Source organism: Odocoileus virginianus, chromosome 6, assembly GCF_023699985.2.
Source record: "Odocoileus virginianus isolate 20LAN1187 ecotype Illinois chromosome 6, Ovbor_1.2, whole genome shotgun sequence".
In the NCBI taxonomy this organism is placed as follows: Eukaryota; Metazoa; Chordata; class Mammalia; order Artiodactyla; family Cervidae; genus Odocoileus; species Odocoileus virginianus.
Genome location: NC_069679.1, coordinates 3,901,007 through 3,923,883, shown reverse-complemented (window position 1 = coordinate 3,923,883; position 22,877 = coordinate 3,901,007). Strand labels below are relative to the sequence as shown.

At 42.2% G+C, this 22,877-nt stretch overlaps 1 long non-coding RNA gene across 1 annotated transcript; it reads left to right on the top strand.

Annotated features, from left to right (window-relative positions):
* Positions 1-10,485: 10,485 nt before the first annotated feature.
* On the top strand, positions 10,486-21,848 carry LOC110139732 (uncharacterized). Its single transcript, XR_011488124.1, has 4 exons — positions 10,486-13,168; positions 15,237-15,432; positions 16,634-16,719; positions 18,796-21,848. It is a non-coding gene; the product is annotated as an uncharacterized lncRNA (long non-coding RNA).
* Positions 21,849-22,877: the final 1,029 nt, after the last annotated feature.

Sequence of the window (22,877 nt, the reverse complement as noted above, 5' to 3'; positions counted from 1 at the left end):
TATCTCTGTTAGGACACTTCTTAACTATAAATCTAGTATTTGCTTTTCTTGAGCTTCTTCCTGCAGCCTCCTTTGGTATTCACAATGCTTATCAGTCAGTTGCAGATCATACTTTGTTTGTGAGTGTCATATTTATGCAGTATTTTTTCCTCTCCAGTATTTTTAATTTAGAGACTTCAGATAATCCAAGCAAAGTATGCATTTCATATGCACAATTTCAGTCTGTAAAATTTAAGTAGCAAACTACTTATGAAGGTCTTGGGGAGACAAATTACCCGATAAGGTTCCTAGTGAAGTAAGTTGTAAACCTGTAAAACTCCTCCCCCAACACTAAATTAGAAGCTAAGCAGGATGTGGGTTTTGCAATCAGCACTGGGTAACTTTGTGGTCAGTTCTGGTTCCACAGAAGTTAAAGCTTCTTCAGGTTGAGCAAGACATTAGATCAGCCACAGAAGTAGCTCATGGCCCTGGGTACTTTAGATGGGTGATAGCCCTCATATAAAGGAATCATGCGTTGTGTCTTTTTTGCATCGGGCTTAATGTTTCCAAAGTTTCCGTGTTATGGCTTATATCAGAATTTCATTCCCTTTCAATGCTGAATAATATTCCATTGTATGGATGTACCACATTTTGTTTATCCATTTATCTTTTGATGGACACTTGGGTCATTTCCACCTTTTGGCACTTGTGAGTAATTCTGTAATGAATATTCATATACAGGTATTTGAGTCATGCTTTCATTTCTTTGAATATATACCTAGGAGGGGAATTGCTGGATCATACAATAACTCTATCTTTAACCTTTTAAGAAAGAGTTGGGTTTGAACTGGAATAATTTAAAAGTCTTATGGAGCAAAGTGCCATCTCATTGGGAAATCACAGTTGTGGGGTTAGTATTTGTTAATAGACCTGTAAGTGATCCATTGGCCTCTTAAGTTGTGCCTTCAACTCTCTTACCTAAAACATCTGTTAAGCTCCTGCTCTATCCCAGGAATAGAAACGTGAAGAGAGATGCTTATCCTTTGGTGCAGAACACAGTTCACGGTGCATAAGTGCTGTGATAGACAGGAGCCTAGTATGAGGGGGACCAGAGCGAAGAAGAGTCAAGAAATCTTTCCCAGAAGAGGCCCCAACTGAGTTTTGGTGGAGGAGTAGGGGCTAGCTAGTGTAAGAAGGGGTGTGAGAGAATTGTAGGGAGTGTGTCATGTGCAAAGACTTGGATGGATGAAAGCATTGAGACATTCGGAGAATTAGAATGCGTTAGTATACTGACACATAGGGTGTTAGGGACGGGTGTATGGCAAAAGATAGTGATTGAAGAGTAGGCAAAGGGTAGATCAGCAAAGACTTTTTAAGCACATGAAAGATACGGGTTTTATTCTGAAATCATCTGGAGATATTGAAGAACTATTTTTGTTAAGAAGTAATGTAGTGTTAAAATATATGGTTTAAAAATCTAGGTAGTGAGACTCCCCTTGGTGGTCCAGTGGTTAACTCTGCACTTCCATTACGGGGGCAGGGGGTTCGATCCCTGGTTGGGGAACTAAGATTCCACATGCTACATGGCATGACCAAAAAAAGAAAATAGAGTCTAGATAGCTCTAGAGATCACAATAGTTTCTGTTATGAGGCTGCATTATGTGACTCTACTGGAATAGAGAAGGTGAAATGGATTCATAGAGTATTTGGGAGGTAGAATGAGTACGGATTCTTGGTAGAATCAGTAGATGGCAAAAAAAAAAAAAAAAGAATACAGGCTGATTCCTAGGTCTCTTAAGTTGGACAACCAGGTGAACAATCCCATTTACTGAGACAGTGAATTCAAGATGGGGAATGGCTTAGGTTTGGTGAAGGCAGAGCAAAACAAGATGAATGATGGCTTAGATCTGTTTTAAGTTTAAGGTACCTGTGGAATATCCGAGTGGAAATATGACTCTGGTTGGGGCTTAGGAGAAAAATTGATGAGTTGGAGATAAGATATTTGGGGATTGTCAGCCTTTGTAATTATAATTGAAGGCATGAAAACTGGGGTGATTACAATATGAAAATGTCACTTTGGGCCAGGTGTGAGACAAGAGTTTACAAAAGAAACCAAGAGTGATGAGTAGACAGCCAGAGTGGGGGACTCATGAAACCCAGGGTGGAGTTTCAGAAAGCAAATTTCAAATGAGGTTAAAAAAACTGACACAGCAACTCATGTCTTGAGGCAGTGATATTGCAAGTATGTTCTGCTGAGACCTTTTGTTAATATTTGATTGATATGTTTTAACATAAAATTAAAAATGAACAAACTCAGATATGCAGTTTATAACATTTTAAAACATTGAAATCTGGCAAACATCAGTACCAGGTTAACTGTTTTTGTGCAGATGCCAACATCAAGCCATCTCTGGTAAATTGAAGAGCATCTTGGTATTTCAAGGTGAACTATTAAAGAACCACTACCATTTCTTTTTTTTTTTTTTTTCATTACAACAAGTTACCATTTCTTAATGTGAATCAGAAATTTCTCAAAACTGTGCAACGGAAACAAAATATAGAAATAGGATCAACATACGATGATATCTGTCTTCTGTAAACCTCAAATGCTGTTTATGAAAATAGCTTCACTTTTCTTCTTGACATATTATTCAATTAAATGTTACATACCATTCTGTTAGTATATTGGTTGGTTTTCCATGTAGCTGTCATTTCTAAAAAGCTATAGGGATGGGGAGGGGGTCACTCTTTCCTAGTAGAACTTGGCTTATTACCTTTTCTGTGGCTGAGCTGCCTGTCCTCAAAGTCAAGTTCTAGAGGCTTGAGTGTATTACATGTATCTTTTTAAAATGTGTTATTTTGATACTGAATTCACCACTAGGACCAGATGGCATTTGTGTTTTCATTGCTATAGAAAGTTTAGAGAGTTAATATTTGTTAATCTTAAATGATCCTTATTCTTTTTCATACTGATTCATAAACAGGTCACTGTATACAAATTATCTCTGGTATAAATGATCTCAAATAAGGACAACAAAAACAAAATACTCTCTGTACTGGGTTTTAGAATGCTGTATGGTATCTTTGATTTTTATTTCTAGTTTGAGTTAAAATTAGCTTGAATTCCTTGAGTAGACATGACTTGCACTACTTGGGCAACAAATTAGAGCATGTTAGATATTCCAGGAAGAAAAGAGGAGCTTCTGGTTTTCAAATTTGGCTCCAACTAATCCATAAAATTTGCAAATCACTTGTGAATTGTCAAATAAACTCTTACTTTTAAACCACTTTTGTTCATATTGTTCTTATGTAGTGATTAATCTTGGTCTCCTTTGGCAGAGCCTTTATTTTAGAATATGTCCTGTGCATTAAAAATCCCGTGTTACATATAATAGTACAGAACATCACTGTCTATGGCACATGTCCTTCTCACAGCAGCTCACAACCAGTTTTCACAGCAGTGTTGTGACTTCAGTGTTACTATTATCCTCATTTTATACATTTTGTAGAGCCTGAGATCCAGCAATATTAAGAGATGAACCAAGTAAGAGGCAGAACACGGACTAGAACACAGGTCCTTTGCCTACTCATCCTTTTCCCTTCCCACTGCATCGTGTCTGAACCATGAACTGCAGACCTTTTGTAGGAAGGCAGGTGCAAAAATTTACCAACTCACAATATTTAATAAGTATTACTTAATGAGAAAAATCATTTTTTTTTCAAAAGCATACTATGTTTTTGAATGCTTGTCTCTCTGCTTCTCTCCTCTTTAAGGAAAAAAATCCTTTATTTTCACTTATATTATGGAAGTGGTTCACATATGCTTTCCTTTTGCAAATATCTTTAATAGTACGGATAAAGCAAAAATCACCCTTGATCTTTCAGTTCCAGTCCTACAAATTACTACTATAATCTGTTTCATGTTTATCCCTTTAGCATTTTTATATGTATTTGTATACAGTATATATGTGCTTATAGAAATAACTAGTTGTGTTTGAGGGGAGGAGGTACATAAATTTTATCAAATGGTATGTCTTGTTATACAATTGCTATTCTTAATCTCTTGGGAAGATCTGTCCAAGTTAGTACACATAGACCTGCCTCATGCTTTTTAACTTCTTTAGTGTATTGAATTTTATGGATGGGTGATGGTTTATTTAAGCATTTCCATATTTTTTCTTGCTTTTTTGTTCTATCCCTTCTTTCAGACCATGATGCTATTTTGTTAAGTGCTAGAGGTATTCAAGATTGCTTACCACCCTGTTACCAAATGTTCCACAGTCCCTCTCATATCCGCAGTAAGAATGAACTCTGGATAAATAGCTTTTCCTGAAAACTAAAATTCAAAAACAAATTTATCTGGTCTTGATGAAAATCCTTCTGAATTATACTTCATGCAACACCTAGCAACATGCTTTGGACATCATCACTGCTCTTGGAAATGTGCTGAGGGACTGAACATGCTTACCACCATAGAAAAGAGAGGACTCTTGGTGTAAATGTTTACCTTTGCATAGTGACTTGGTATACCAACTGTCCAAGGCCACCATCTGGAGCTGCCTGGAGGACCCCAGGTGTGTGTAGGACAGTTTAAAACTCAAAGTGCTCTGCTTAGAACCTTCAAAGCAGGAAAGAAGGACATAAGTTTAAAAAGGAAAGGAGAAATGAGAAGATGCTTAAACTGTGGTGTGTCCCAGGAGTTTAAGACTCACTTTAAACTCACTTTATAAGACTCACTTTTCCAGGAGTCTTTTGTCACCTTAACAGTGACTTTGCTTCTGATCCATCCCCTGACAGTTGGCTGCTCATTGAGTCAAACATTTTATGAGCACCTACAGTGTCACAAGGAACTGTGCTGAGCCCTAGGCGTGCAAAGATGATAAGACACATTCTCTACCTCAAGAAGATTATACTCTAAAGTGAAGGAAACGTGTGTTAGCCAGTAAGTGCAATACATCTTTAACCTTATCATGAAAGGAATTATAACTTCTGGGGAATATACGGGGACCAGGGAGATAGAATCATTGAGAAGGGGGCCTTTGAGCCGAGATACAAAAGGGGAATGGCCATCTACTTCAAAGAGCAGGTGGGTGGGTGGAGAGCTGAGCAGAAAGGCTCGTCACAAGAACAGAGCCATGGGCTCAAATCCAGTCCCATGCTCAGCGGCTTAGCCTGGAGCACCGGAGCAGAGAGGTGGACAGACTCCGGATGGGACCTTATCATGTGTCCTCAGCAGTTCTGACTTTCCCTAAGGGGGATGAAAAGCCCCCAAAACCTCAGAGGAGGAAAGTAATGGGACTGGATTTATGTTTTAGAGAAAGGAAGTCGCTCTGGCCGCAGTATCAAGAGCAAATTCAAGACTATGTGAGGTGATGGAGGTGTTAACTAACCCTGCTGTGATGATCATTGCACAGTATATACATGTATCAAATCATCAGTTGTACACCTTAAACTCACACAATATTACATGTCAATTGTAGCAATCCAGGTAAGAGACCAAAAAAAAAAAAAAAAAAATAGAAAAAGGAAAATGGAAATGATGTGAAAATAGCTGAACCAAATACAAAAGATATTCAGGAGGTATGTATTGATATGTTGAAAGTTTTAATTTCTGCTTCTCTTCTGGCTTTTATTGCTCCTTCCCCCACTTTGTTGCTGTTTAGTTGCTAAGTCATGTTTGACTCTTTTCAAGCCCATGGACTGTTGCCTGCCAGGCTCCTCTGTCCATGAGATTCTCCAGGCAAGAATCCTGGAGCAGGTTGCCATTTCTTTCACCAGGAGGTCTTCCCAACCCAGGGATCGAATCTCGTCTCCTGCATTGGCAGGTGGGTTCTTTACCACTGAGCTACCAGGGAAGCCCTTCTCTCCGCCCCCGCCCCCAGTTCAGGCAACAGCAAAGCATCCTCTTCTCTGGCCCTTGGGATTGGATCGTTACTGTAGTGAACAGAGAGTCAACTCTTTACTTTTGGATTTCTCCCCTTGAATGATACCTTTTTAAAAAGACATCCCCCTCCCCATGAAACAAGGGAGAGAAATTGAAGGGAAATGAGATGAGGAGAGGGTGGCAAGAGTCACCAAGAAAAGGCCTGAGCACTGCCTCTCCTCCCAACACACCAGCCTGAGATCAGAGTTTGGCGAACAAATTAGTGAGTCCGCAGAGAGGACGGAGAAGCAAAGTGCAGAAGACACAACGTGCAGAAGACATCCAACTGCCTCAGTTTCCAAGCTTCGCCTGGATGTTTCTTGGGAGTCCAAGCTGGCCAAGGGAGGAGCTGAGAATTTTCCTTGCCTTGCCCTCTCTAGCAGACACATGCCACTGGCAAAGGAGCCAGTGAATCAGGACAGAAGGTCACCTGCATGGATGTGGCACCAGCAACCAGATGGACATCGGTGGATGCTGGTACGGAAGCATGCGAGTGACCAGGGCCAGAGGGGACCCAGCCGTGTGAGCAAACGCAGCATCAACAGAATGCTGTTCTGTTGGCTCAATTGAGCTCAATCCTGACTCAATAACCAGGACCCGCACTCCCCTCGCCCCCCAAGTGCTTGATAACGAGGTGAACTTAATTGTAATCGCAGGGAGGAGGTGGTTTCAGCTGGGGAGTTCTGATTGGCTGGGCTTATCTTAAGTTGACAAAAAACAATGTTTCTGCTGCTACACAGAAGGTATTTTAGAACAGCATTATATTGTTGGCACAGTCTAGTTGTGACCTGGGAACATGTATCTGCTAGTAGTGCACATTGGAGGACTTGGTAACTGTCTGGAAGACCTCTCGGTTTCTAGACTGGGTCCACGGAAAGATAACTCCAGGGCCTGGTGACGTTGAGGTACTTCTCCAGAAGCTTTATGGATCTGAAGCTTGGGAGATGAATGCAGGCCAGCGAAATGAGTTTGAAAGTTACCGGAAGACAGGGTATTGGTGAAGTGGTGAGTGGATGAAGGTGGGTAAGGAGGACAGGACCAGAGTCCTGGAATCGCTGACACGTAACCGAGGGTGCAGAGAAAATGGACTTAGACAAGAGCCTACGAGGAAAGGTCCAAAATAAGAGAACTAACAGTTGACATCAGATAATCAAATTGATAACTTTTTTTTTTTTTTGTACTAAATCAATAGAGTCCAGCCCAGGAGGGTTCATGGGTACAAACTAAAATTCTTTGTGATATCTATTCTCCTTATCCAGGGAGTTATCTTCCTCATGTCCAAACTTGAGGCCATGTTCTAGTCGCTTGAAGATGTCAAGATTGCCATTGCCAGGGCCTAATTTGTGTTAAAATGGCAAAGCCTTACTTATTTCCATAGTGCTCCTGCAAGGTAGATCGTGGTTCATGTATGCAGAGAACATTTCTGCATGTTATGCCATGGAGCTGTCGGGATTTTTTTCCCACTTATCTTACCCAGTTCCCCTTTTAAGAAAAGATCTCTCACAATTTATTTTCAGAGATTAAGAGTAAAATATTGTTTTGTTCTTTTGGCCTGGGCTTCTTATTTCTAAGCATCGACAACTACATAAATCCATTATTCCCTTATCACCCTGGCTGCCAGGAAGCTCAAGACCAGATTTTGGGCTTAATTGCTGTAGGTTTCCTCAGATAGGGATTCTGAGAATTCTGGGGTTTTTTTCTTCCTTTTTGCCCTTATTTATTTGTTCCTATTTTATGTTTTTTGTTTGTTTGTTTTATCAGTGGTTTGGTTTTGTTATACTGGTCTGATGTTACTTATATTTTTATAATAAACTACTCCAGATCTTTTTTTTTTTTTTAGTTTGGCAGAAAGGATATGTCATAATTTTGCAGGTTTTTTTTAACCTGTATGTCTAAGGCTGACCATTGGTCTGTCAGTAACTGCTGTCTTCATTTATTATTTGCAAAGTTCATTTTGTTGAATGATTCAGAGCATCTTTCTTCTCCATGAAGTGAAAGTTGCTCAGTCGTGTCCGACTCTGCAACCCCATGGACTATACAGTCCATGGAATTCTCCAGGCCAGAACACTGGAGTTGGTAGCCTTCCCTTCTCCAGGGGATCTTCCCAACCCAGGGATCGAACCCAGGTCTCCCACACTGCAGACAGATTCTTTACCAGCTCAGCCACCAGGGAAGCCCATTTTCTCCATAGTCAACCCATATATTAACAATAGCAAAACTTAAACATGTGATTGCTTGATGATAAAGAGCATTTAAGAAAACAAGGTAACCTCAGTGAAGTGATAAAAAGCTTTCCTTTTTTGTCCTATATCTTTCATGGCCATGTTGGTTAGAATGATGTCTGCTAATCTTACAAGTCATTGATATAAATTTTTTTCTCCATATTTCATGTCAGAACTGATGACAAGCTTCTCACTCTGTGGACTATCACAAGCAAGAACTCAGCAGAAATAAATAATAGCATCGATTCCCCTGTACGGCCAAGTCCGTAACTGCGGGCGTGCATTCATTTGTCACATCTGTTGGACTCACCTCTTTTTTAGGTGTCAGGATCCACTGTTCCCATCACCAGTGAGGAAGATTAGTACTAGTCTCGCCTCAAAAGTGAAAGATTGAACTATTGAAAGAGATTTTGTCAAGACCAAAGTTTTTCCCAAGAGTCCTGCCAAACATTGGCCCCTGGGGAGAATGCAGCCTTCTTCAGAGAATTTAGAGTATGCCATGCAATTCTCCTTTTCCTCTCCTTGCTACTCACTTACCTTTAAGCCACATGTGCCGGGTTAGAAGGCAGTCACCAACCACCATTGCTTTAATTTTCCCAACTCAGTTGGCACAGAGCCACCTGAACAGAGAGTTGGATGAGATTCTCCTTTGAATAATGCTCAGCATAGGACTTGATGTAGTTTGGGCCTCAGCCAATGCCTGCTAAACACTAGCTTAGTAAAGTTAAAGTCGCTCAGTCATGTCTGATTCTTTGCGACCCCATGGACTTTACAGTCCATGGAATTCTCCAGGCGAGAATACTGGAGTGGGTAGCTTTTCCCTTTTCCTGGGGATCTTCCCAACCCAGGGATCGAACCTAGGTCTCCAGCATTGCAGGCGGATTCTTTACTAGCTGAGCCACAAGGGAAGTCCAAAAACTAGCTTGGGTTCCTGCAAAGAGGGAAATGGTCTAAACTTTCATTTTAGCTAATGATTTGATCATCAAATCAAGATGTCTCAAATCTATAATTCTAGTTTTAATTGATAGCATTCTGTTTGAAAGAGCAGTAGCTTCAAGGGAGGAGAGTAAGAACTTTTATTAACCACAGAGTTTGTATTGGACCCTGAACATCAGGTCATTTGGTCCTTGCAACAGTCCTGGGAAGGGCTGTAGTGGTTCCACTTCACAGGGAAGCACCCGGGGACCCCAGGAAACCAGTGGTCACCCATGTCATGTAACTAACAAAGGATGGAGTCTAGTTTGAATTTGGATGGGTGTGACTCCTTTTTTTTTCTAAGAGGCATATTTTTCTTTGCCAACCTCAACAATGAGAGAAAAAGAAGTAGAAAGATAATCCAAAAAATGGAGTGACTGCTCACTTACGAGGCTGTAACAAGACTGGAGCTTGGTGGCTTATTGCTGGCATCTCCAGGGCAGGGTCCGTAGGAAGATTCCTCAATTGCTGACCAGGACTCATTCAGTCCTTCTGTTGCCTGATTTATCATCTGACCCCAAGGCTGTGCCGTCACGTTGGGATTAAAAAAAAAGCAAAGCTAAGAATCCATGCAGTGCTCACACCTCCTATCTGATGCCTTGATTCCTGAGATCTTTATACATAATGGGGGAAATACAAGCAAGGAAATTTGCATTCAGTGATTGAACAACTCTCCAAATACAGCTTCCCACTCAAGCCAGGATAGATTAATTCATGTGGACTCAGAGGAGCCTCAGGGACAGGTTTTTGGAAAAGCAGACCTTGGGGTTTCTGGGAACTTGGCACTCATACTACAGAGCATTCCTGTTCCTGCCTCCTCTTTCCTCTGGAAAGAGTCCCAGGGTTGCTGGTGTTGGGGTCAAATGAGGAGGTCAGTGGTGACAGAAGTGATGACATAACCCTTCCACCACCTAGAGAACCTCCTTAGCCTTTCCCCAGATGTAGTCACTGGTAAAGAGCTCCTTCCGCTTGAGCCTGACTGGAATCCACAGATTTTAAATGAAGGTTTTCATTCCACCTTGTCTAAACCCCAGGTTAGGGTTTGTTGCAGACTTGGAGCTGGCAGCAGCTCTTCAGAGCAAGAATATGTAGGATTCCTTGAAAATCTGCAGCATGGAGCAGTATGGAAAGCTCAAAAATACCTTTGAGATTCAACTTCATCTTCGGGTTCTGAAAGCAACTGCATGATGATGGAGGCTTCTGCTTTCTTTGCAGAACCTAGGCTCCCTTTGAGAGTTTGTAAATGTGAATTGAGACAGCTTTTCAATAAGCTGTTATTTCTTCCTCTCTATTATTTGGGTCAAAGAATTTTCTAATTTCATTCCAGTTCTTTTCACTTTGTATGTTGCGAAAAACAGTCATACCAAGAAAGACTTGACAAATGTACTCTTTTCATATCACACATTTTCAAAGTGTTTTTTGTTCTGAGAGGAATGAAAGTAATTTTATTTGTTTTTGGGTTTTGGTCAAGTACTTACATATGACATGTTTTTTCTATTAAATACATATTTTCTGACCTGATTACAGTACTTAAAATATCATGCATCCAATGGTATCCTGTCTAAAGTAAGATTCATTGTTACTGCTAAAGATGACTTTATAAATATCCCTTCAAGAATTATGCATAGTATTGACAACAGAAAGCACACATAAATTGATTTTTTTAAATTAGAGTTTTGTTAGCCTTATGTTTTGGATTAAGAAAGAGATGTGATCAATTAATGGTTTTATTCCATTTTTATTGCAAACAAGAATGAAAAAAGGAACAAATATTTCAACACTGGATTCCTCTTGAATGAATTCATTACTAGGGGTTTTGCATCTGGTGAAGGTGTGAAATTGTGCCCAGAGTGGCATTGATATGCTCCACTCAAGGGCCCAGCCCTTTAGTGGGCAGTGCTGGCCTCAGAGAAGTGATCTTCTCTGCATGTCTGTTTAGTTTGAGGGGTTTCTGGGGTTTGGTGAGAAGCTAATGATAAAAATTCTCTTTTTCTGCCAGATTCTAGGTGGAGAAGATATGTCATCCAGCATAAATGAAGGCTGGATTGTTTCTAACTCTAACAATATGAGCCAGGTCTTAGGACCATGCAGTTTTTCATGACATTTCCATCCATGGATAACATTGAAGGTGTTATTCACACACACAGGACCTGCCAAGAGTTTTAGCAGTCCTTGCCACTCTGCTATTGACAGACCCCTCACCTCCCCAGGCTCCCATTTCCTCCCTTGCAAATGAGGAAAATGGTCTATAACTTCTTCCAACCTCTTCTTCCACATTTAGAATATTCAATACATTCAGGGAAGGAAAAGGTTAAGAATCATTGTCTCAAAAAAAAAAAAAAAAAAACTCATGTTTTTATCATCTAAGGGCAAAGGTGGGCCTGCAAATCATTTTTATTGTCTCAAAAATTTAAGACCTTTCTTGAAACACACACCTACCATATGACCCAGCCATTCTACTCTTAGCTGCTTACTCAAGAGAAATAAAAACATGTCCACAGAGAGTGTTGTAACAGCAGTTTTATTCCCAATAACCCCAAGCTGGAAAGAACCCAATGCCCATTAACAGGTCAATGAATAAATGAAAAGTTGTACATCCATACAATGAATTATTATTGGGCAATGAAAAGGAACAAACTGGTACATATGATAATATGTATTAAGCTGAATCAGAGAAGCCAACACAAGATTACATACTGTATGTTCTGAAGAATGCAAACTAATCCCTTACTGTTACAGAGGGAGGTCAGTGGTTGCTTGTGGATTGTGGAAGGACGTGTTGTTCTGTAGTTTCACAGGCAGATGCAACTGGCAACATTCTTCAAAATGTACACTTTAAATGACTGCTGCTGCTGCTAAGTCGCTTCAGTCGTGTCCGACTCTGTGCGACCCTACGGGCAGCTGCCCACCCGGCTCCTCTGTCCACAGGATTCTCTAGGCAACAACACTGGAGTGGTTTGCCATTTCTTTCTCAGTTAAATGACTACAACTTATGTAAATTGTTTCTCAAAGTTATCAGGGAAAATTTTTTGTAAGCTCATGACTGTTCAACCTGAGACTTAAAACACATAATGGGCAGCAGATCACTTTTACGTGGCCATGTCGTCACAAAAGGGCCGATGAACCCAAAATGTTCTTAAACATTCTGGGAAGCCCTTTCGTTTCGGAGCAGCATATGTGAATTTGTAGGAAAAGAATTTATCTTCTGTTTTCAGATAAGGCCCCAAACAAAGAGCTGCCTTGGGAGCGATGCCGGCTGCGCGGGGGCAGTCGAGCGCTGCTCATGCCCGGCCCTTCTGCCGCCCTCCGGAGTCCTGAGAACCGGCTGGTTCCGCTAAGGCAAGTACGTGGTGGGGGCCACTTTCTGTCTTTTTAGCAAGTCACGCTTCTTAACACCGATTTCTTCTTTATTCTGTCCAAGGTGGAGTGTGTCTACTCAGGGGTGGATTTCTGTCTGCATTTTGAATGTCCATTCGGAAACTAAGGTGGTTCTAGTAAAGAACCCACCTGCCAATGCAGGGGATGTAAGAGCTGTGGGTTCAATCCCTGAGTCAGGAAGATCCCCTGGAGAAGGGCATGGCAACCCACTCCAGTATTCTTGCTTGGAGACTCCCATGAACAGGGGAGACTGGTGGGCTACAGTCCATGGGGCCGCAAAGAATTGGCCACCTCATGCGAAGAGTTGACTCATTGGAAAAGACCCTGATGGTGGGAGGGATTGGGGGCAGGAGGAGAAGGGGACGACAGAGGATGAGATGGCTGGATGGCATCACCGACTTGATGGACATGGGTTTGAGTAAACTCTGGGAGTTGGTGATGGACAGGGAGGTCTGGTGTGCTGCGATTCACGGGGTCGCAAAGAGTCAGACACGACTGAGTGACTGAACTGAACTGAACTGACTTAGCATTTGGAAAACGGAAAGCTGTAGTGTACCTTCTTTATAGGCTACATGGAGTGACCAGTTTTAGTTGGCACCAGTTTATAGAATCACAAGATGTAAGATTTGGAAGGAACTTCAGAGATTCTCCTGTCCAAATTCCCAGAGGAGGAAGCTGCGGCCCAGAGAGGGTAAGTGACTGGTCCAATCACACACAGCACAAGCAGGACTAAAAATCCCTGCTCTCCAGGAGTCTCTCCACTTTAATACACTGGTTTATCACTTATTGAAAAAAAATGAAGCCCCAAATCTCATGCCAGATCCTAAGTCTAAGTTTAATGAGCCTGCTGCACTTTTTCTTTTTTTTTTTAATGAAAGCTGTAAAATTGTTAGATTCTAGCTGAGAGACCACAAATTCTCAGCTGTGGCCTACTGTGAGGAAACGTTAAGGTTCAAACTTCAGCATGAGAGTGAATGCAAGGCATTTATGATTATTGTGGAACTTGGCCGCAATAACAAAAGCCTGTTCCGTGGTGGACAGAACCATGTTACATTTCCATTCTTATTTGCATTTGAAAAAAATAGAATAAAAATTATTTCTTGGGTAGAAGCAGTTTCTGCGACTGGGAAAGACTTCTTGTTCATTACTGCTCCTTTGACTGTTCATATATTTTCCCTTGATGGCTATTGAAACGGCAGATACTTCATACAGAGAGAACACTTATCACAGCAGATTCATGATTAAAGTTAAATCAGGTTCTTCCAGTGAAGCAGTCACAGCCAAGGGAGTAAACTGGGCTTTTTCTGGAAGCTCCATGAACACTCAGTCTAACGTGGCTTTAATTTCCAAACCAGAGTCTGGCAGGTCCAGGTCTCAGCAACATCCCCCGCCGCCTCCTGCCACAGCTGGCCTCTTGGTGCCTGGACAGGAGCGGGGCTTCCCGGGGCTGAGACCCCTCGGGGGTTGTCACGCTGCTTCCCAGCGGCACCTGGACGGCACCTGTGATGCTGCTGGTTCGGGGGAGATGAGGACCATGTCTGTGTGGCCCTTTGATTGACTGCTGCGCTGCTAACGTGCGCTCTTCACGTAGATTCCCCAGGTCAGTTGGAGAGTTTGGTAGAAGGAGTAGGACAGTAGCTCCCACAGGAAGACTTTGGATTGTTAGATTCATCCTGAGCTGAAGAAGCAACGTCAGTGGCTCCCACTTCTGGGGGTGGGGCTCCTGGATCACCAAGCCACAGCGCTTTCTGCGACTGTTGGCAGTGGTGGGCCCCACCCCTCCTCACGGTATTGTGTTCTGGGCCCCTTTGCCTTGTCCTGAGGGCCGTGTGTACCTTGGCTGCAGCCAACAACGTGTGTGTGGGCCCGGGGCTCGGGGCGGGGGGCAGGGGGAGGCGGGCCTAAACGCCGCGCCCAGCCAGCCCCTCCTCTGAGGTCTCAGACACCGCGCAGACACCTGTGCATCCACAGGGCATGCTGTCAGCGCGCTGAAGGGTTCAATTACTTGTTGAGCAAGTGGACAACACCGGGACTGACCTAAGTGTAGACTAATCAAACCCGTGTAATAGTGACACAAGAAATCACTGAAAAACTGTGGGAGAAGAGTTGGAACTTTCTCTAGAAAAGTTCATTAATGACCACTGACAGGGAGGCCTGGCATGCTGCAGTCCACAGGGTTGCAAAGAGTCAGACACAACTGAGCAACTGAACATCGTCAATGACGAGAACAGATTACATACAATAGGTTATAGATGATATATAATCTATATACAACCATGGAGAACGGAGATGGATACTTGAGAAAAAAAAACAAAAAAGCTTATTTCCTCCTCCTCTAATCCTTTGAATTTAAATCACTCCCATCATTGAAGTCAAAGGTGAAGTAGAGAATTCATTCTCTTCTCCATTTTCCATTGATTTATTAATTGTAAATGTAGGCTTGTACTTCCCTGAACAGACAAGAATACAATTGGTATTTCAAGTCACTTTTACTTTTTTCACGCCCTAGTCTCTCTTACCTTAAAAAAAAATCCTCCCTCCCCCAGGGTTTAGGACTTGACCGTTTCACTGCCGTGGCCTGGGGTTCAAAATCTGATGGGGGGACTACCCGCAAGCCAGTTGGCACAGCCAAAAAATAAAAATAAACATCTGCCCTTAATCCTTAGAACTATCAGTTGATTTCTCCCCTTCTCATTGAAAAACTTGTGAAAGGACGGTGGGCTCATGAATTATCTCCAAGTTTTTTGTTTGTCCTTCAGACTTCTCCACTGTGGTGTCTATTCCCACGGCTCAGCAAAAAGTGCTCCCTCCAGGATAACCGGTAATCTCCACAGTGTCCACTCTGTGGAGTATTTCTGGGTCCTTATCTTCCTGGAATGTTCCTTGGAGGACCATCTGAGAATCAGTGTATTGCACATGAAAGAAAAACCCACTCAAATTGTGGCAGACAAAACCGTAAGTTTCTCATATGGTTTCTTTAGTAATTTTCTCCGCTTTACTTCTCTCTTCGAGCATTAATCAGATGTTGTTGTTCAGGTGCTAAGTCATGTCTGACTCTTTGCAACCCCACGGAATTAATCCTCTAACTTTTCTATCTCCTTAGCTGTTTATTCAGCTCTGAGAGTTCCTTGCCTGTCTTTTAAACCTTGTATTGCATTTGTAATGTCACCTACCATATTTTTTCTGTCATGTCTTGTTCTCAGATGATTCCTTTCTATTGCAACACATTCTTGTTTCGTGAATGCGGTATTTTGCCTTATTTTTTCTGGCAAAATTAATTAAAATTTTTCCTCCTACTTCCTGAATTCTGTTTTCTGAGTAACACTGTATGTTGTGGTCTCTGTCCATCATGTGGAGACATTCTGAAAATGTCCGTGACTCAAAGCAGCCTGTTCACGTTCTACAGGCAGATCCTGGCAGGAGGCTGGAGCTGGTGGACTCATGGCTTTGGGGCTAGGTCGACTGGATGGGAGGCCAGCTTTGGTCATTTGATAAATCTCCGTCTCTCCTCACACTCAAATATCACCACGTGCTGGTCTTTTCTCTGGGGCGATTCTGTTTCTCCAGAAAGGGATCTTCCAGACTCCTCTGGGGAGGGTGGGTGCAGATGCCTAGCTGAGGGCTGTCTCAGGACCAGGCTGAAGAAGGCAGCCGGGCGCTTCGTAGTTCTGAAGGGAGGTTGTAACTGCATCCTTCAGTGCTCAGCACTGCCTCTGCCCTCCTCTTGAACCTGCTGTTTGAGACCAGGTCTTCTCTGGCTCAGTTTATCCAGGGGATGAGCCTCTAGACTCCTGCTCGTGGGGGAGGGCGGCCTCGGAGGTAGGAGGGCTGTTTGAGACTTCCACCACGCTCCTCCTGTCACCTTGCCCTTCATCCCTACCTCTCAGAATTGGACAGTGGCCCCCCAGTGATGCTGGCCCGTCAGGCGCTGCGGGGCCCAGGCGTCTCCCTGCACTTTAGGTCAGCTTGCTCCGCCCACTGACGTCATTTACCTTCCATACATCTCTCGAACCCTGACTGACCTGCCCTGTCCATAACTTTCTCCTCTCTTGTTTATTCCTTTACTGTCATGTAATAAACACATTTCAAGCTACCACATTTAACTAGAAGTATGTTGGCCTTCTTTATAATTTTGGATTATATTTTGATTCTTTAGGTTTGCCTTTCCACAGAAAGTCAGGAAATAGAAATTCTGAGTTTTTCAGCTGCATCCAATTCTTTCTACAAGGAGTAAACATGAAGGTAAGGGTTTTGTTAATTTAAAATGTTACCTGTTATATAACATTTTGTGTCATGTAAGTGAAATTATGTTCTTTGGAAGAAGGAAATGTGTATGGTTATGGCTGCTTTCTCAGATTATCCAGGACATCTGTTCTACTCTCAGATGTCCTTGCTTCTAAACTACTCAAATCTTTGTAGTTCTTTGTGAAGGATTTTTCTATCAGATCTTCCAAATAATAATAGCTAACATTCATATATGTCAGGCATTCTTCTATGCACGCATTTAACTCGTACAACCACCATATGAAGTTCATATCATTATTGTCTCTATTTTGGAGATGAACAAACTGAAGCACAGAATGTAATTTGTCCAGATTCACACATCTAGCAGGTATACCAAGAATCCTTGCTCTTAACCACTGTGCTGTGCTCTGTTGCAAAATCTTTTTCCTCTTTTTGATGAAGTTTCAAAAGATTTTTCCCACCTACTTCCCCAGAGGAAATTTACAATACTAAAGTACCTAGAGACAGTTTCAAACACCACACACACACCAATTAAAGGAAAAGCCAATTAAAAGAAGCTGTGTAGATAAGAAGTCTGAGATGAACTAAATACTAAATTTGACTCTGATTTCCTGTCAACTAATGGAAAAAAGTGAAATGTTAAGATTATATGGTTCTCATTGTTTTGTAGAGCGAGCATGCAAATTATTTTGCAGAGAGAAGTTTTTGGCAACCGAATTCTAAAAGCAATTTCTAGAATTCTAATAAAGGAACTCTACGCTAGGGTTTTTAAAAAAACCTTTTTTATTGGAAATGTAATACATAATCAGAAAAATATAAAACAAATGCACAGCTTATTGAATTATTATAAAACGAACCCCACCTCACCACTGCCCTGGTAAAAAATAAAAGCTTAGCCCCCCGGAAGCTCTCTGTGCTCCTTTCTAGTCATGAAGCTCTCCCCTTCCCCAGATGCACAGCTCTCATGACTTTTGTGCCAATCACCTTTGTTTTTTTGGCTATTGTTTTACCACCTAAATAATATCCTAGACACTATGGTTTTGCTTATTTTTAAAAAACTTTTAATTGGAATCATATACTAGATAGTGTTGCTTTTTGCTCAACTTTTTGTCAGTGAGATTCGTCCAAACTGTTTCGTGAAGCTATCTTCATTTTTACCCTATAGTACTCCATCGTATGACCATACTACATTCTAGGGGTGTATCAGTTTGTCCATTCATCAGCTGATGAACATTTGGGTTATTGGGTTCTGTGCTATTAGGAACAATGCTTCTATAAACATTCTTGCATGTGTCTCCTGATTCAAGGATACACACATTTCAACTGGGTCAAAGAGGGACCATCCTTTCCTTACGTCCCTTCACATCATGTTCCTTCTATATGTGTCTATGTCTAAATTTCCCCACTTCATAAAGATACCTGTCACAGTAGAACAAGGCCCACCTTAAAGACCTTATTTTTAAGGTCTCCAAAAATGGACACATACTGTAAATCAGAACATATGAATTTTGAGGGACATAAAGAAGTTGGCCTTACTAAAACAAGGAACATTCTAGGAAAAGGACAGTTTGGGCCTAGGCCCCAAGGTAGTGAACAGTTATACACAGTGCTGGAGCTGAGTAAGTTACGAGGCTGGTAGGAAGGACCAAATCACATTCGGCCTTGTGTCCATAGGAAGGAGAGCTGAGGTTTTAGTCTAAGTCCAATGGAAGGAACTGGAGGGTTTTATACAGTGGAGATACATGTCCTCAGCACTTTTGGGTGGAGAACAAGTTGGAAGGAGACAGTGGCAGTGAAAGAGCAGGTAAGAGACTAGTGAAGTAGCCTGCTTGAGAGAGGAGTGTGGTCTGGACCAGTAGGGCTAAGGGACAGAGAATGCAGTGGGTGAATGCCAGAGTCAGGGTGGCCAGGACTTGCTGGAGAAGGAGGCTGAAGGTGAGAAAGGTGAGAGTACCTACAGGTTCTGGATCGCAGAACTGGATGAATTGTTAAAAAAAAAAAGGTGAAACTGGGAAGAGTCGTGTATGGCGGATCCTGTCCATGACGCCAGTTGTCTTGCTGTATCTCGTGCAGTGTTCTCTGAACCCAGGGGAGGTAAGGCGCAAGCTAAGAGGCTGCAGGAAGACTCAGGAGCCGTAGGAACTGCGGAGGCATTTCTTCTCTCCTGGCCGGCACAGCGGTTGCGGCAGCAGGCTCGCTCTCATCCCTCCTCTCGTGGCTGAGCCGGCGGACACAGCCATGAGCAGCAGGAATGCCACTGCTCTTTAGGTGAGCTCGTACGGGCGTTCGGCCAGAGTGGCCACGATGAAGGGAGCCCTGTGACACACACGCGCAGTGCTGTGTGTGATCTCAACTGTCACACGATCACTATTTACAGAACGTGGGGCAAGACCGAGGCTGCGGGGCAAGAGTGCAAGCCCATGCCACCTTGGCTAATTTGCTCTTTCCCTACAAGTTGGGTCCAGGTTTTAACAGAGTGGGGATCACGGGAACCATTTTAGACATGTTATATTTGAAATGTCTGAAGCATCCAAATCAAGAGATCACTGGGCAGTTGAATACACACAGATCTAGTATTCTGGGAAGAGATGTGGTGGTTGTCGTGGTTTAGTCACTGGTCGTGTCCGACTCTTGCAACCCTCTGGACTGAAGCCCACCAGGCTCCTGTCTGTGGGATTTCCCAGGCAAGAATACTAAAGTGGGTTGCCATTCTCTTCTACAGGGGATCTTCCCAACCCAAGGATCAAACCCTTATCTCCTGCATTGCAGGTGAATTCTTTACAGCTGAGCAGCCACGGAAGCCCAAGAAGAGGTATATAGGACAGATAAAATTGGGAATCATTGACACAAATGTCACTTAGAACCATAAGGAAAGGTGAGAGTAAGAAGACAGAGAAAGTACTAAGACAATGAAGAAAGTCTAGCAATACTTACTTATTGCTTCATCTCAACCATCTGTTAATACCAAAGCATAAAATCATCTTGCTTATATATAGTGCAGTGAAAGCACTGCTGGAGTTGGGGAGATAATACTCTAGGTGTTACCTTCTGATGATTCACCTTAATGTAATACCAAAGCTTAGGTAATATTTGAAATCCATAATTGAAATGGAAAAACCTTTTAGCAAGTGCTAGGTCACAGTGAAATTATTGTTGCATCTTCTTGTGGCTATTGGAAGAGTTAAGCTTCTGCTTCAAAAACCTGGCACCGACCCACACACTTGTAGGGGCAGGCCATCCTATTTTTGAAAAGAAATGGGTCACAAAGTGGCCTATAGGTGAGACAAAAAAATTTTGAAATTGAGATTTGAGCCACTGGAACTCTCAACATTAAGGTTCCAGAGCTTTGGGTCTTTAAAGCATCAAAAAGATAATCTTGGCCTAAAACATTTATGGCCTGTTGTTGCCAACTGGACTGCTTCCAGTAGAACCATAGTGTGGCTTTTGCATAATGTAATTTTGAATATGATTGTTATTGCAAAATGCCCATGTTGGGCTACTTTCCCTCATCTTACTCCTCTCCCCCAAGTCAATAATGTTAATTTATTATTCTAGCTTAAATATATACTTACACACTATAGAATATCTGCAAAAAAAATTCAGAGTAGGGCTTTTATTCTAAATCTTTCATAAGAAGTTTTAGGAATAACTGTATGATTGATTCCTGCTCGACTTCATTTTCTTCCCATTGGAAAATGGTTACAAACAATGTAAGATTTCTTTGCAGTTTGCAAATTTATCATCTTCAATTACACAAAACATCCATTGGTGGAGGAAGTTCAATGCCCTTGGTGATAAATAACTTTTTAATTGTTCTTGATTATAAACTATTCTGACAGAAATTGGGCAGTAGGTTTAATTGCTTAAGGCTTTTCCTCAAAAACCAGTACTGTAAGACTTGCAATGACTTGATAGAACTTTAAAATATTATTTCAATATAAAAGGGCTCCAGATGACCATATAGACAGACTAAGGTATTTACTCAGGATTGAAACAACTCAAACTGGCTGCAGTCACCAGGAATTTCCTAGCTGTAGCAGCACATGAAGACAGGTAAGTGGCTGAAGCTGAGTCAGCACCAAAGCGTCTACAGCTTGGAGACCTCATGTGAAGTGAGACATACAGCGGTCTAGGAGTTTTATATATGACCATGTATGTGTCCCCAGGATACTCCTCATGGGAACTACACGCCAGGTAACAAAGTTCCTAAATCCACACAGCATATTAGCCCTGTGTTGTGCTCAAAGCACTTCAAAGGGATCTGCTCTAACTCATTTATGTCTTAAAATAAGTTGCCTCTCAAGAGGTTTGAACTTAATGGTTTTTTCTGGACTGACTTTATTCAAGTCACATCTTGATGCCTTTGATACTCTGTTTTTATCCTTGAAAATTCTTAGTGATCAAGAGTTTCTCTAGCACATCTTGACACAGGGAGACTCAGACCTGGTTCTAGCCTAAAATGAGGTACTCTTCTCAGACAGTGTGAACTGAATCCTGAGCACACACATACCTGAAGGGTCAGGGTGGAGAGGCAGCTGAAGATGCCATGGGGAATAACTGGGGTGGGGGTGGGGGGTTAAAGGAAAGCTCCCTGACACTTAGTAGTTGTCACCCCCAGACAATACCTAAATCCCTTTCTCATGCCTCAAATGACTTGTGAAGATTAGATTCTGTAATTCTTCCTTTTGCATCTTTGCTTTCCAAAAGAACATTTTAGACATGTGTGCAGGTGGAAAGGCATGAGCTGAGCATAAAAATGTAGATAATAGGGGCAGGCTTAGGAGACCTACAGAAAACCTTGCAGCATTGGTACATGATTTCCTTAACCAGCATGGAGGCAGTAAGCAAGGCCTGGCCATTGGAATGACAGGGTGGAGGATGCTTAATGGCTTGAGTGTACCTGATGAAGTTATCCATACCAGCAGGAAGAGCAGGTGGAAGAGGCAGGAATGAGGGAGAGGAGGAAGTGACCATGACTAGAGATGGGCCTGTCTGAACTCTAGAATGAGGGGCGTCAGTCATCTGTTAGAGGTTAAGAAGTTGACAAATAGCGGAGTTTGGAGAATGATGAGAGTGTAAAACTAGTGAGCTCTTGTGAACAAGCAAGATTATTAGTTAAGAGATCAGGAGAAGATGTTAGCAGTGAGGAAGAGCTAAGTTCCTGGTGAGCAGCCAAGTTGTGGGTGTCTGTGGAAAGAGTATCCACTTGGCAGAAGGACAGAGTGTTTGGGAAACATGATTAAACTTCAGTAACTGTCAGAATGTGATAGAATGTTGGTGGTTTTGTATCAAAGAATTTTAAACCTCTTCCACACAGCTTCCTGCAGCAAAGAATTAATGAAGTTTCAACCAGTTTATAGAACTCAGCAAGGTCAGGATGAATGACAGCATCACAAAGGACTAAGGAATTCTATAGGGCCTAGATTTCCAGGAGAGGTTTCCACCTGTCCAGGTAGGTCACCCAGTTAAGCCCATTCCAAACCAGCCACAGCATGATTTTCACAAGGATGGACTGCCATGTGTTGAGACTTGAATTAAGTCCATTCATTTTGAGGCTGAACATGATATTCTATCATTTTGGCTAAAGCACTATTAACTGCATTCTCTAAACTCTTGTAGTAAAACCATCTAGTAATCAAAGCCCTCTATTTTGTATACATTTATGGAGGGAATATAAAGGAGTGAGGCCCTTCCTTGGGAGAAATGGCTCCCTTAACCCTAGAGACCAGAAAAAGTGCCATTTCCTACTTGGCCCATCATTTTATAAATGAGGGCTTGGGGAAGGGAGAAGGGAAGAAAAAAAAGGATGTAATACAAGAATGTGGATCTGCTCAAGCAGAGACGAACCCTGATTAAAAAAACAAACAAAAAACAGCCACCTACAAGAACTCAGTTATCCAAGGAGATGAGACTGACTGGAGCTGTGTGGGGTTGAGAGGGACTGGAGCCCTGACTCAGGCCCTGGGTGGAATCAGAGACCTAAGCCCGTTAATGAAGGACGGTTTAGACTCGGGCTGCAACACGGCAGGATCGGCTCAGGGAACCTACTAGGCTCTAGTTAAGAGTCCTGTTACTGAATGTGAAGACAACAATCTCCCCCAATTTAGATGATCACAAATTGACTGCTAAAAACATTTCTAAACTGTATTTTGTCA